Source organism: Pinus tabuliformis, chromosome 6 (assembly GCF_031772625.1).
Source record: "Pinus tabuliformis cultivar Carrire ecotype Pingquan chromosome 6, CPIR1, whole genome shotgun sequence".
NCBI lineage: Eukaryota > Viridiplantae > Streptophyta > Pinopsida > Pinales > Pinaceae > Pinus > Pinus tabuliformis.
This window is the reverse complement of record NC_142292.1, coordinates 245,988,842-246,001,403: the sequence shown is the minus strand read 5'-3', so window position 1 is coordinate 246,001,403 and position 12,562 is coordinate 245,988,842. Positions and strand designations below refer to the sequence as shown.

The 12,562-nt window shown below is 38.7% G+C and overlaps 1 protein-coding gene across 1 annotated transcript in view; it reads left to right on the top strand.

The window, feature by feature from the left end:
* The window catches only part of LOC149258308 (putative cytosolic oligopeptidase A), a 324,987-nt gene that overhangs the window by 161,270 nt on the left and 151,155 nt on the right, over positions 1-12,562 (top strand). The gene's annotated exons all lie outside the window — the stretch shown is intronic.

The window sequence follows — 12,562 nt, the reverse complement described above, 5'->3', positions numbered from 1 at the left end:
CTAGGTTTGGTCTTCACAATGACATATGTAATCGTGAATTTATGTATTTAATGAAAAGAGAAAAATAAATTTATTATTTATGTTCTTGAGGCATGGGTTTCATGCTCAAGGGAAAATTTATTTTTAGGTAAAGCACCCATTGAGTGCTTCTAGGTTTGTCATAAAGTCAATTGAATCTTTGTCATGTATTGAAGACCCATTTGGGCATGTTACATATTATAAAGAAAAAATTATTGAGTCAAAATAGAGTCAAAAGACCCTCCAAGACCTCATCATGGCACAAAGATCAAGTTGGTATACATGAAGGGACAAGTCGACCTCAAGATAGCAATTCGTACCCCACACAAGGCTATAAATAAGAAGGAATTCGACCCCATTTGTACTCTCACTCAAGCAAGTTTGATCTCTTCAAGATAGAAGTTGGAAAAGGACGAAGAAGGAGATCAAGATTGAAGTTTTTGGGTCTCTCTCTCTCTCTCTCTCTGTCGTTAGGGTTTCTACAATTTTTTGGCTAGACGAAATTATGGCGCTCCATCGAAGCTTCAAGGTCGAAGCTGTGAAGTTGCAAGGGCGAAGCTGTGAAGCCGCAAGGTCAAAATTGTGAAGCTGCAAGGTCAAAGTTGTGAAGCTGCATCTAGATCGAAACAATGAAGTTGCTAACTCAAAGCTGTTGAAGCTGCATCAAGGTTGAAGCTGTGAAGCTGCTAGGTCGAGGTTGTTGAAGCTGCATCAAGGTTGAAGCTGTTTGAAGTTGCAGAAACTGTTGCTGGGGTCGAAGGTGCTAGAGAAGTTGATGGAAGGTCGAAGTTTGTTGCTGGAAGCTATGTAAGGAAAGCTCATCAGGAAGGAAGGATGACTTGGTCTTGGAGGGTTTTGGTCATGGTCATAGGTCTTGGAATTCGTCAATTGAAGTTCTATAAGAAGAGAAGGATTTTGGTGGGTTTTCCTCTCAGTTGGAGAGGTTTTGGCCTTGGCTGATCACCTGTATCTTGTGTCTTATTGTCTCATTGTTCTTTATGAGTTTGTAGCTGTTTGATGATAGAGAACACTCATAATAATAAATGAAACCAGAAGTTAATCAAAAAAAGTAAAAATACATCACAAGCAGTTATCAAAGTAAAAGAAATCACCTACACTTGTTGCCCCCTAGATTTCTCAACAATATTAATCGTTTATTGATATTTTTGTCCTTTAGATATGTGGATTTATATCCTTTTATTTGTGATCGCTTTGTGTAGTGATCATTTGGTATGCCATAAGTGGCAACCTTGGTTTCTGTCTAATTTTGCATTGCTTTGAAAACTTTGCAAACATTATTTTGATCAAATTATGCGATCCCCTTAATTGTTGTTATAAATAGTTAGGTTCGAAACAATCTTGCAACATTGGCGATTTGTTACCAATGTGCCATTTTGTTGCAATGTCTGAGTTGACACAATGTTACCATCAAATTGCAATGTGAAAATCATGACGTTGCGATGTGAAGAAAAAAATGCAATGTTAAAAAATGCCTCTGTATTCTCAAAATTTAAATTGTTTGGGTAATTTTTATCTTGACAGGTTGGAGATTGAGACAAAGGAGTTTATTATCATGTATTGGTGATTTTAGGGGGGGCCAAATAGCTGTTTTCATTGCCATCATATAAACTTTTATGGGATGGGGATTGATCTCTGTCTACCATTTTCATATTTGTAGGGGATTGATTTCTAACATTTTTTATGATCCTCTAGACTAATTAAATTTATTTTTACCCTATGGTAAGTGAGTATTGATGCGTTACAATATGTTTTATGTCTTCTACAATGTCTAGTGTTTGGTGAGGCAACTTGAGCGACAGACTAATATGGACACTATTTCCTTAGATAACAGTGACACCATTCTTGAGTGGAGGTCTAGAGGCCCTAACATGGGTCGTAATATGATGCAGGTGCATCTCATCAAAGTCAATTCTTGACCTGTGGAAGGTCGAACAAACATTTACTAAAGGGAGTGGGTTCCTTTTAGTTAGATTTAGAGGATGAGATTAGTAATTTATTTCCCAGAACCATAAAGTAAGCATTATTTAAAAGTTGGTTTGATAGTTAATATTGTAAGCTAAGAGCACTATAGAAGGAAAAGTCTTTATAGGAGGAGGAGATCCTCATAGCTATGTAAACAAGCATTGAGAAGGTAGGCTTAGTCATGTCTTCATGTAGAGTCTTTAAGTCTGGAGGCCTTGAGGCATGAAACCACCAAGTAGATAGGGGTTTTATTTTGGGTAGTTATTTATAGATTTATGTAGGATATTTTGGATCTGAAACAATTTGGAAGTTTCATTTTCCTAATATTTATGTAAGCCTTTGGGCATGGATCAAAAGTAGGTGGCCAGGACAAAGGAGGGCCATAAACAGAGTGAAAATAATTCTGGGGGTAGAGAGGTATGAGGTAGAGGTAGAGAGGAGTTTCAGAAATTCTATGTACAAAATTTGGATCAATACCGATAGAGTGTTTATGCCTCCATCATAGCATATGCCTTTCACTGTTAATGTGTTTGTTTCATGATTTAATACAGAGTAGAATCTTGAGCGAAAATATTTGTTCTTTGTATGAATAGTATATGTAGATTGTTGCAATGGGTGGAGAGAGAATAAGAAAGGAAGAGAATGATACGTGTGTAGGGGTGGAGTGATAATAAATCTATTTTGGGTTAAGAAATAGAGTAGAAAAATGCATGGTGTATCACATATCTATGACTAGATGAAGTTTCCCAGTATTGCAAATTTTTGGAGTGATGTTCCCATATTGGGTTCGGTCATACTGTAAACTAGTTTTAAGTGTAATGCGAAGGAATCCTGACAACTGACAGCCGAAATGCCAATTGATGGGGAATGGGTACGTTACATAATGTTTTTGTCAGTATCGGGACAGAAACATATCAAGGATTTTAATTAAAAGTTGCTTTACTGATCTTCGAAAACCCTGATAACCCTGATACTCGACATCCTTGATACCCAACATCCCTGAAACTTGACATTCCTGATTGTCTGATAAATCCTGACCTCTCGATCCTGGATAGTTCAAGGTTCTGCCATGAAGGTTCTAGTATTAGATCAGTATGAGACTTTGGTAAAAATGTACTGGGATGGAAATGTACTGGGGGAATTGTGAATTGCATGGGTTTCTAATATCCTGGTGAGCCAACATTCCGATAACAAAAGAATAGGTAATTGTCAATGGCTGGAGATTATTCTTGTGGCTTAACAAAATGTTTTACTGCTGTGAAGCATACTAAGGAGCAACAGATTGACAGAAATTCTGAGAGAAAGTTGAAGTGCAGGAGAAAAAAAGGTCCTGGTTGCATCAAAATAGGAGCATGGGGTAGGAGAGGATGACACAACCATCAGGGGGCAATGAGGAGATTGATGTGCTAGCCTTGACTCTACCTTCTACACAAGGTGAAACAACTACCAATGGTTATTTTCCTTTCACTGCAATAACTCCTTTGACTTTAGGATGTGCCATTACCTTTTACTAGGAAAGGAGCAAAAGGAATCGATGGCCAGCTGTTATATTAATCATTGTAGGGAATTCATGATGACGGGATACATTCATTATGTATTTGTTTTTATTCTCTTTTTAGTTTTGACTCTTGATTGGACAGCTATCAGGTTTCATTCTCGGCATATAATGTTCGATGCATCACTTGGCATCTTATACGTCTTATATTTGAGTGTGGCAATTTAACTATTTTATGTTGTTGTTAGTTTGTATTGAACAAACAATTCAAATATGAAGTGGAAACTTCTTGATAAACAGAATTATTTGTATAAATATTTTATTAAAAAGATGAATTGACAGATGATGATTGATTACAATGGGGTTCCTGGCTTATATACCGCCATGGGCACCCTTTGGGAAAGGGCATGATCTTATGATTGTGCCCTTTCATCTAATTAAACCTAAAATTAAATAATAAACCTAAAATTAATTAATTTTTACATGACATTGCCTTCCTTTCGAAAGAATGCTTTGTCCTCAAAGCATACGTAGCGACGGATGTTGTTGACAAAATGCTTCATTCTCCCAAGAAGCGTCTTCTTTGGGTAAGTCCTTCCACTTGATCATATATTGCTTGATAGTACGATATCGAAGCTTCCTTTCTCTGGTAGACAAAATACCTTTTGGTTCTAGAATGACTCTTCCCTCATCATCTAGGGATGGAAGTGTTGTTTGCGCCGTTTGATTGTTACCTAGTGCCCTTTTAAGGCAAGATACGTGGAAGACGTTGTGAACATGACTTGTCTCTGGAAGGTTTAAACCATACACGACTTGGCTAATCTTTTTGTTGATCTGATAACGTCCATAAAATGTTGGTGCCAATTTGTTTTTTCCTTTCTGTTTTAAGGATAATTGTTTGTATGGTTGGAGCTTAACAAATACCCATTCTCCAACTTCAAACTCTCTTTCGGTTCTGTTATGGTCTGCTTGTTGCTTCATACGATTCCTTGCATTATTCAAATTTTCTTTTAATATTTGGACAATTTTTTGGGTTTCTTCTAGTTGGTCTTTAACAACAGGTAGATTTGTCTGGACAATAGCTAGATCCTTCCATTTCAGAGGTTCATACCCATATAAAGCTTGAAATGGCATCATTTTTGCTGATGTATGATAAGTGAAATTATACCACCACTCAGCGAAATGTAACCATTGAGCCCACTTATTTTGTTTTTCTGTAGCGTAGCAACGTAGGTAGGCCTCCAAACATTTATTGACAACCTCTGTTTGGCCATCTGTTTGAGGGTGATAAGCGGAACTCATATTTAAGTAGGTTCCTATATGGCTGAACAATTCCTTCCAAAAATTACCCTTGAACTTGGCATCTCTATCACTTACAATGACTTTCGGAAAACCGTGTAACTTATATATATTTTTGCAAAATATTTCAGCGATTTCTTTTGCCGAGTATGACTTCTTTATTGCCATAAAGTGAGCATATTTGGTGAGTCTGTCGACTACTACAAAAATCTTGTCCTTGCCTTCAGATATTGGTAATCCTTCGATAAAGTCCATCGAGATTTCTTCCCATTTCTAATTTGGAATGTTTAAAGGGTGAAGTAATCCTGGTGTCGTAATATTTTCACTTTTATTCTTTTGTCATGTGTCACATTCTGCTACATACTTCTGAATATCACGATTCATTCCCTTCCAAAAGAAGGATTGACGTGCATTGTAGTAAGTCTTAAAGAATCCTACATGTCCAGCTGACGGTGAGTCGTGTGATTCCTTGAGTATCTTAAACTTAAACTCGGAATTTGTATTTAGATAGATTCTTCCCTTATACCATAGGATATCATTCTTCCACTCAAATTTTGAGTTGTTGGGAAGGTTAATGATTATTGCCGTTATTTCTGGATCCTTGGCATACACACTTCGAATTTCGTTAAGCCATTCAGGGACAACAACCGAAATTGGAAGTAGTGTTGGTTCTTCATCTTTCCTGGATAGGGCATCTATTACCACATTGTCTTTATCTCTTTTATGTAGTATTTCCAAGTCAAAAGCGACAATTTTTTCAATCCATTTTTGTTGTTCTTCAAAAAGTTTTTTTTGGTGAAGGAGATGCTGGAGACTGTTGTGGTCTGTTCGAATGGAAAACTTACTTCCCAAAAGATTTGCCTCCACTTAGCTAGTGCGTGCATGATAGCGAGCATTTCTTTGTTGTATGTGGATTTGAAACGTTCTCTTTTGTTGAGCTTCCTACTTTCAAAAGCTATTGGATGTCCTTGTTGCATTAATACTGCACCTATACCGAATCCGGAAGCATCACACTCAATGACAAATGGTTTAGAAAAATCTGGTGTTGCTAATACAGGAGCATCAAACATAATTTCCTTTAATTTTTCAAAACACCTTCCCGCTTCCTCATCCCATAGAAACGAATTCTTCTTTAAAAGATTTGTTAGAGGTGTAGTTATATGTGCATAGTTTTTAATAAATCTTTGGTAATATCCAGTCAAACCTAAGAACCCTCTTAGCTTGGATATATTAGCAGGTTTGGTCCATTCTTTTATAGCTTTGATTTTATTAGGGTCCACCTTTACGCCTTCATGGGATATAATGTGTCCAAGGTATTCTACTTCTTCCTTTCCGAAGGTGCATTTGGATTTTTTGCGTAAAATTGGTGTTCTTTAAGTAGTGTAAGAACTTTGTCCAAATGTTGCAAGTGCTCCTTCCAAGTTTTACTGTAAATTAGAATATCGTCAAAGAATACTAATACAAACTTCCTAAGATGTGGACGAAATAATTCGTTCATGGTTGCTTGAAACGTTGCTGGTGCATTGGTTAATCCAAACGGCATTACTTTAAATTCATAGTGACCTTTGTGTGTTCGGAATGCCGTTTTTGGTATGTCCTCTAATTTGATTCTAATTTGATAGTAGCCTGATCTTAAGTCCAATTTTGAGAAATACTTTGCGCCATGTAGCTCATCCAACATTTCGTCGATAAAGGGGATTGGGAACTTGTTTTTGATTGTTATTTTGTTTAATCCCCTATAATCAATGCATAGCCTGAATGAACCATCTTTCTTCCTTACCAACACTACTGGAGCAGCGTAAGGACTTTTACTTTTCGAGATGATCCCACACTTTAAGAGGTCTTGGATTAATCTCTCGATTTCTGTTTTTTGGTGATGTGGATATCAGTATGGCTTGATGTTGACAGGGTCTGATCCTGCCTTGACTTCTATTGCATGCTCAATTTCCCTATTAGGCGACATCTTCATAGGTAGGTCTTGAAATACTTTTTCATGTTTCCGGATTAGATCTTGTATCTTTGGTGACTCTTCAATGGTCATATTTGCAGATAACATTTCTAACTGATGACATTGTACTACATAAGCGAGTGCTCCCTTTCGAATCATCTTCATCATCTGAGATGATGATACAATTTGATTTTCTGGTGCTTGGAATCCGTGTAATTTGTACTTCTAACCTCCCCATTTGAATTTTATAAATTGTACTTGGTGGTTGGCGGCATAAGTACCTAAAGTTCGTAACCACTGGATACCTAAGACTACATCTACTCCTCCTAACGGTACTGTGAAAAACGGAGACTCTAAACTGAAGTCTTGAATCTGCAATTTAACCTTATGCCATTTCCCCACCTTTTCAATCTTCTTACCGTCAGCTACCATCACCTTCATGTTTGGTAAGGGAAATGAAAAAATATTGAGTCTCTTTGCCACGGTTGCATCTAAAAAATTGTGTGTGCTACCAGAGTCGATGAGAACCACCACGTTGTTCTTCTTTATGTGTCCTTTTAACTTTAAAGTCTGAGGTTGTGATATACCTGTCATAGCTGATAATGACACTTGCGGAATACTTTCGTCATCTAATTCTGGTGAGAATTCTGGGGCATCTTCTGTTTCTTCTATGTCAGAATCTTCACTGTTTGAATCATTGGTTGCTTCACAATTATATAGGTTCTTTGGTTCTTTTCCCTTAGCACACCTATGTTTGGGGTCCCACTTCTCACCACAGCGTTTGCATTTACCCTCTTTTATCCTTTGTGTTTCCACATTAGATTTTTCATCTTCACGTCGATGTGGTGGAACATATCTTGTATTTTTTGCATCCGCATACTGAGGTGTTCTTCGTCTTGAATATGTTTTTTCGGATTTTGACCAAAATATTTGTTCGAATTTCTTTTCGGCTGTTTTTGCTTTTCGTCTTGCTATTTCTATTGATGAAATGTCATGCATCTCATATTCTACTTGTAAATGGGTTTTGAGTCCTGAAACGTATAATTGAATTAGACGAGATTCTGATAACCCAGGTACTCGTGTTACTAAGGTCTCCCATTCTTGAGTGTATTCGTGCACACTTCCTTTTTGTCGTAACTTGATGAGTTTTGAAAAGAACTCTTCTTCTCTTACACCTTGGAATCTTTTAAAGAATGCATCTTTAAATTTTCTCCAGCTAATGACGTGTGTTGTCTTTTTCCACCACATATACCAGTTATATGCTTCTCCTTCCATTTTCATGGATGCATGCTTGAGCTTTTCGTCATCGTCATTGATGTCATATATCTCAAAGTATTCTTCTGCTTTATTTATCCATGCAACATTGTTTTTTTCGTTTCCATCGAATTTAGGCATCTCGACTTTTGCCCTTCGCTGGTATGTTGCTAATGGTTGAGCGAAAAAGGGGTGTTGATTGGTAAAGGTATCCCAGAGTTGCTTGTTTGTAAGGGTTGTGTTACTCATTTCTTGGTGGGGTGTCGCTGATTGATTTTGTTGAATCTGATGAGATGTGTTCTTGATTCTCTTCATTTTCTTTTAGTAGGTGTTCGGGTGTACAATTCGCCTTTTTACACAGAAGTTTCAGCGTTGTTAAGGCCTCATTGATTTTTACTTCTGTTTGGACATGTTGATTTTCCATCTTTACTTCTATTCGATTTGTTGTATCCTGAAGATTTTTGATTTTGTCAGCCTGCCTCTCAAGCTTGATATGGAATTCATCTAATCTTCTACTGACCTCATCGTGGTTGTTATTTATCTTATGCTCCGAATCCAACAATTTTTTTTGGAAATCTGCCATTGTCATTGTCAACATTGAGCGGGTTTGCAGGGGCGTGTATTTATCTGCCAGCTTAAATATTTTTTTTTTTTTTAAATATTTAAATTAAATTAATTAATTTAATTATATGACATAAGTAGTTTTTTTTAAAATAAATTTAATTAATTAAATTTATTGTTATATATATAACTTTTTTTTTTTTTGTGTAAGTCAGCTTTTGATATTAAAAAAAGAAAATATAGTACAAAACTTCTGCATCTGCAGACTACGGGCCGCTTAACAGCAGGCCTAGCTTCATGAGACTACAATGAGTAGACAGAGAGACTGAAAACTAAAAACAGCACACCGCGCAGGGCGACAGAGAACCAGAGCTACCAGACGGACATAAACAAAAGAGGACCTGTCATAGAAGACACTGGACACCAAAAGGATTTTCTTCCGAACCCCGAAGAAAACTGGCAGCCGGAAAGGATAGACTATCCACCTCGGCCCCGGAGAGAAGATGAGAAGAGAGCAGAGCTGAGCAAGAAGAAACCAGAAGAAATAAGAAACAAGAGCAGAACCAAGGATTCTACACATCGAGGGTAGAATCATTTGTTCGCCCTTTTTTTCCTTTCTTTTTACCAACTTTGACCCAACCAAGATGATTCTGTTGGGCTGGCAAGATTTGTAAACTGCGCTGGGCTGATGGAGAGATCTCCTTGTCTGATTCCGAAGGAGATGACTCATGAGTTCTTTTCTGTGAATTAGGAGGGACAGTGGCTTCCTCAGGACTAGTCGAGAGCGAATCCTGTGCCGACATTGCGTCCATATCTTCCTCATCCTCATCCTCATCCTCTTCCTCTGAGCTGGAAAAAACATCCATTGGGGGAGGATCATGAGGTTTCCAGCTTTTGGATTTTGGCTTAGACTTGGCTTTCTTTTTTTGGGTAGGCATCGAAGGGCACGAGCTCTGAAGGTGCCCTGTGAGACGGCAATTACGGCAGCGAAAAGCTGTGTTCTCGAAGTCCAGGGTCTGAGTCCAATGGAAGTCTCCAATCTTGAGAATAATCTGATCAGGTAGCCCTTTGCTTATGTCTATTTCTGCACAAATTCTGGCGAAGGTGTATATCCCCTTTTCCCCTCTAGAGGTGTCTGTATCAAGAAAGCGTCCTAGAGAGTTGCCGATTCCTTGAAACACAGCAAAGTGCCATAAATGCACCGGAAGGTTAGGAAGTCTGACCTAGATGGGGAGTTTGGTAATAACTGCTGTAGAAGGATCGAAATCTGGGAACCAAGGGGTTAGGAATAAACCCGCTGAGTCCCAAAACCATGGGCCTTCAGTTAAAACTTTTTGGTAGTCCTCATCACAAACAAACACTACAATGAAGAAACCTTTTGAGCAGAGAAGAACCTTGCAATTGTTGGTCCAGTTAGAGTGAACCCATTGGTATAAATCTGCTGTGCGTGGCCATAGCCCATTGAACCTGCAAATAATGCCAAGCTCTGCAAACAGTTGGTATTGCCTATCCATCGTAGGATGCATTATTTCAATGGAGGGGGTTTCCTCCAGCTTATCCACCAAAAAAGGTTTTGGAGCCTGAGCTGGTGGAGCTTTTTCCTTGGGCTTCTGAGCGTGGACAACATCTTTGTAAGAAGAAGCTGCAGCTGAAGAAGACTGTCCAACAGCTCCCCCTCTCAAGCGAAGGGAAAAAATGATGGAAGCATTTCTTTGAATGTTGTAAAAAGAAAGGGGATGGATATCCTCCAGTTGTTTACCTTCATAGAGGAGTCGTTGAGAAGCCGAGGGTATCCCCATCTTGTATTCCAGGATTTGCTTGAGGTCCTGCACTAGATCTAAAGAGCTCACCCATTGTAGCATGGTTTTGCCAGAGAGGAGCACAATCAGGATCTGGAATGATGCAGAGAAATCTGTTTTCTGCTTTCCTCTGCAAATCTGAGATAAGAGGACGCTGGTGCTTGCACAGCTTGCAGAGGGCCCAAACTGTGCCTGTTCCTTATTTTCCTTCTCAGGGCAGCACACAATTTTCATTGCCAAGTTTGGCTTGCACGGAATCGAGGCCCCACTGAAACTCACGGCTCTATATTCTGTAGGGCCGAGCAGAGGCCCTACGTCCTCTAACCATTGCATCTCACACAGGTTTCTCAAAACCTTTTCAGAAAATCCCTTCTGTGTAAAGACTGAGATCAGGTCCCTCTTTGAGATCAAATCTCGGCAAGGCATTTCGTCAAACACTTGTCTCGCATCCTCCTTGGATTTGAAATATGAGAGCGTCCGTATTCGGTTCAGGAAATCCTGCTTGGTCTTGACTAAACCCTTGCTAGGCTTACTCGTTTTCTTGTCAGGTTTATTGAAGGTTTCCTGCACTCCACCGCCATTGATGAAATCAACAGACGTGTCGAAATCCGGCCATAGCTCCCTAGCAGTTACACGCCGAGATCGATTGGTGGGAATGAAAACCGCTTCACCAGTGTGCTTTCCAGAAGGGTCCTCATTAAAGAAGGGCCCTCGAATCTTGATGGACGAAGACGCGTCTTCTCCTTCTGGGGCCTGGCCTTCGCCATTGTCATGGGGCTTTGCCGGCCCGTACAAGCTCAGCTGCTCTCCTTCGAAATAAAGATGCTGGATTCTCGTCTGGAGACTGTGAATACTCACAACATCTCTTATTATCGTATCCACGCTTTGGGTTGCAGGGCATTCGAACAGGAATTGGTTTTGCGCCATTTTCGCCTTCCAACAGTGACAGAGCTCGAAAAAAATCCATATATAACTTTTAATTAATTAAAATAAATTTAATTAATTAAATTAACTTATATATATATATATATATATATAGATATATAGATATATATATATATAACTTTTAATCAATTAAATCATGTTACTCAAGTTAATGAACGGTCAGGTATGAAAAGTCACGTCCGAATGTATGAACAATGACGCCAATTAAGGTCACGTATTGTTTGACTGTACGGCCGTCGACCCTTGTGCGGATATCGCCGCAAAGCGTTTGATGTACAGTGGACGGGGCAGCGGCGGATTTCAGTGAACGGGCAGCGGCGGATTTGACATTCAACGTAGGCAGATGCGGTGGGCAGCGGATTGATGCGAAGGTTTTATAATATGCGTAGAGAAATTATGGCGGAAGGTGTGTAGACAGGGAGGTGGAGTTAGCGGATGGAAAGGCGTGTGGGTATGGAAATCGTGATTGGTAGCAGATGAATATAGTTTGAGGAACGAACGCGCTCTGATACAAGTGAAGTGGAAACTTCTTGATAAACAGAATTATTTGTATAAATATTTTATTAAAAAGATGGATTGATAGATGATGATTGAGTACAATGGGGTTCCTGGCTTCTATACCGCCATGGGCACCCTTTGGGAAAGGGCATGATCTTATGATCGTGCCCTTTCGTCTAATTAAACCTAAAATTAAATAATAAACTTAAAATTTACTAATTTTTACATAACAAAATACTATATCCTCGACCAGGTCCATATTTCCTGTCAGGAAGGTGCAGTTCAAAACCTAAGCCTATGCATTAATGTTCATTACTAGAAGTTTGAGCCATCCCTACTGTATAAAACTTAAGTAGTTTCCCTATTTGATGACAAATACCTACACCGTATCAAACTTGTCTTCGAGGATTGTTTTGGTTCTATAAAGAACGATCTCGTCCATAGACTGAAAAATAAAAACTTGCCTAGATTATGGTCCTCAGCATTAAGGCTACTCAAAGCTCGTCTTCAAAATGTGGAGGGATGTTTTTGGTTGGGAGTCTAGGTATCTTAAATTTCTATGTAGAACTACTGATTCCATTGGCACGTACTCTCTTTGAGTTTGAGATATTGAACAGTATATGGCTTTTATGCAGATTTTTGATACCGTCCATAGTCAGGAGCAGCATTCAAATGTTTGGAAATATCTTTTGAATACGCTTTGTTTTAATTGAGCATACTGATAGAATACCTGTATGTTTATTTAAAAGTGCAATGTTTTAT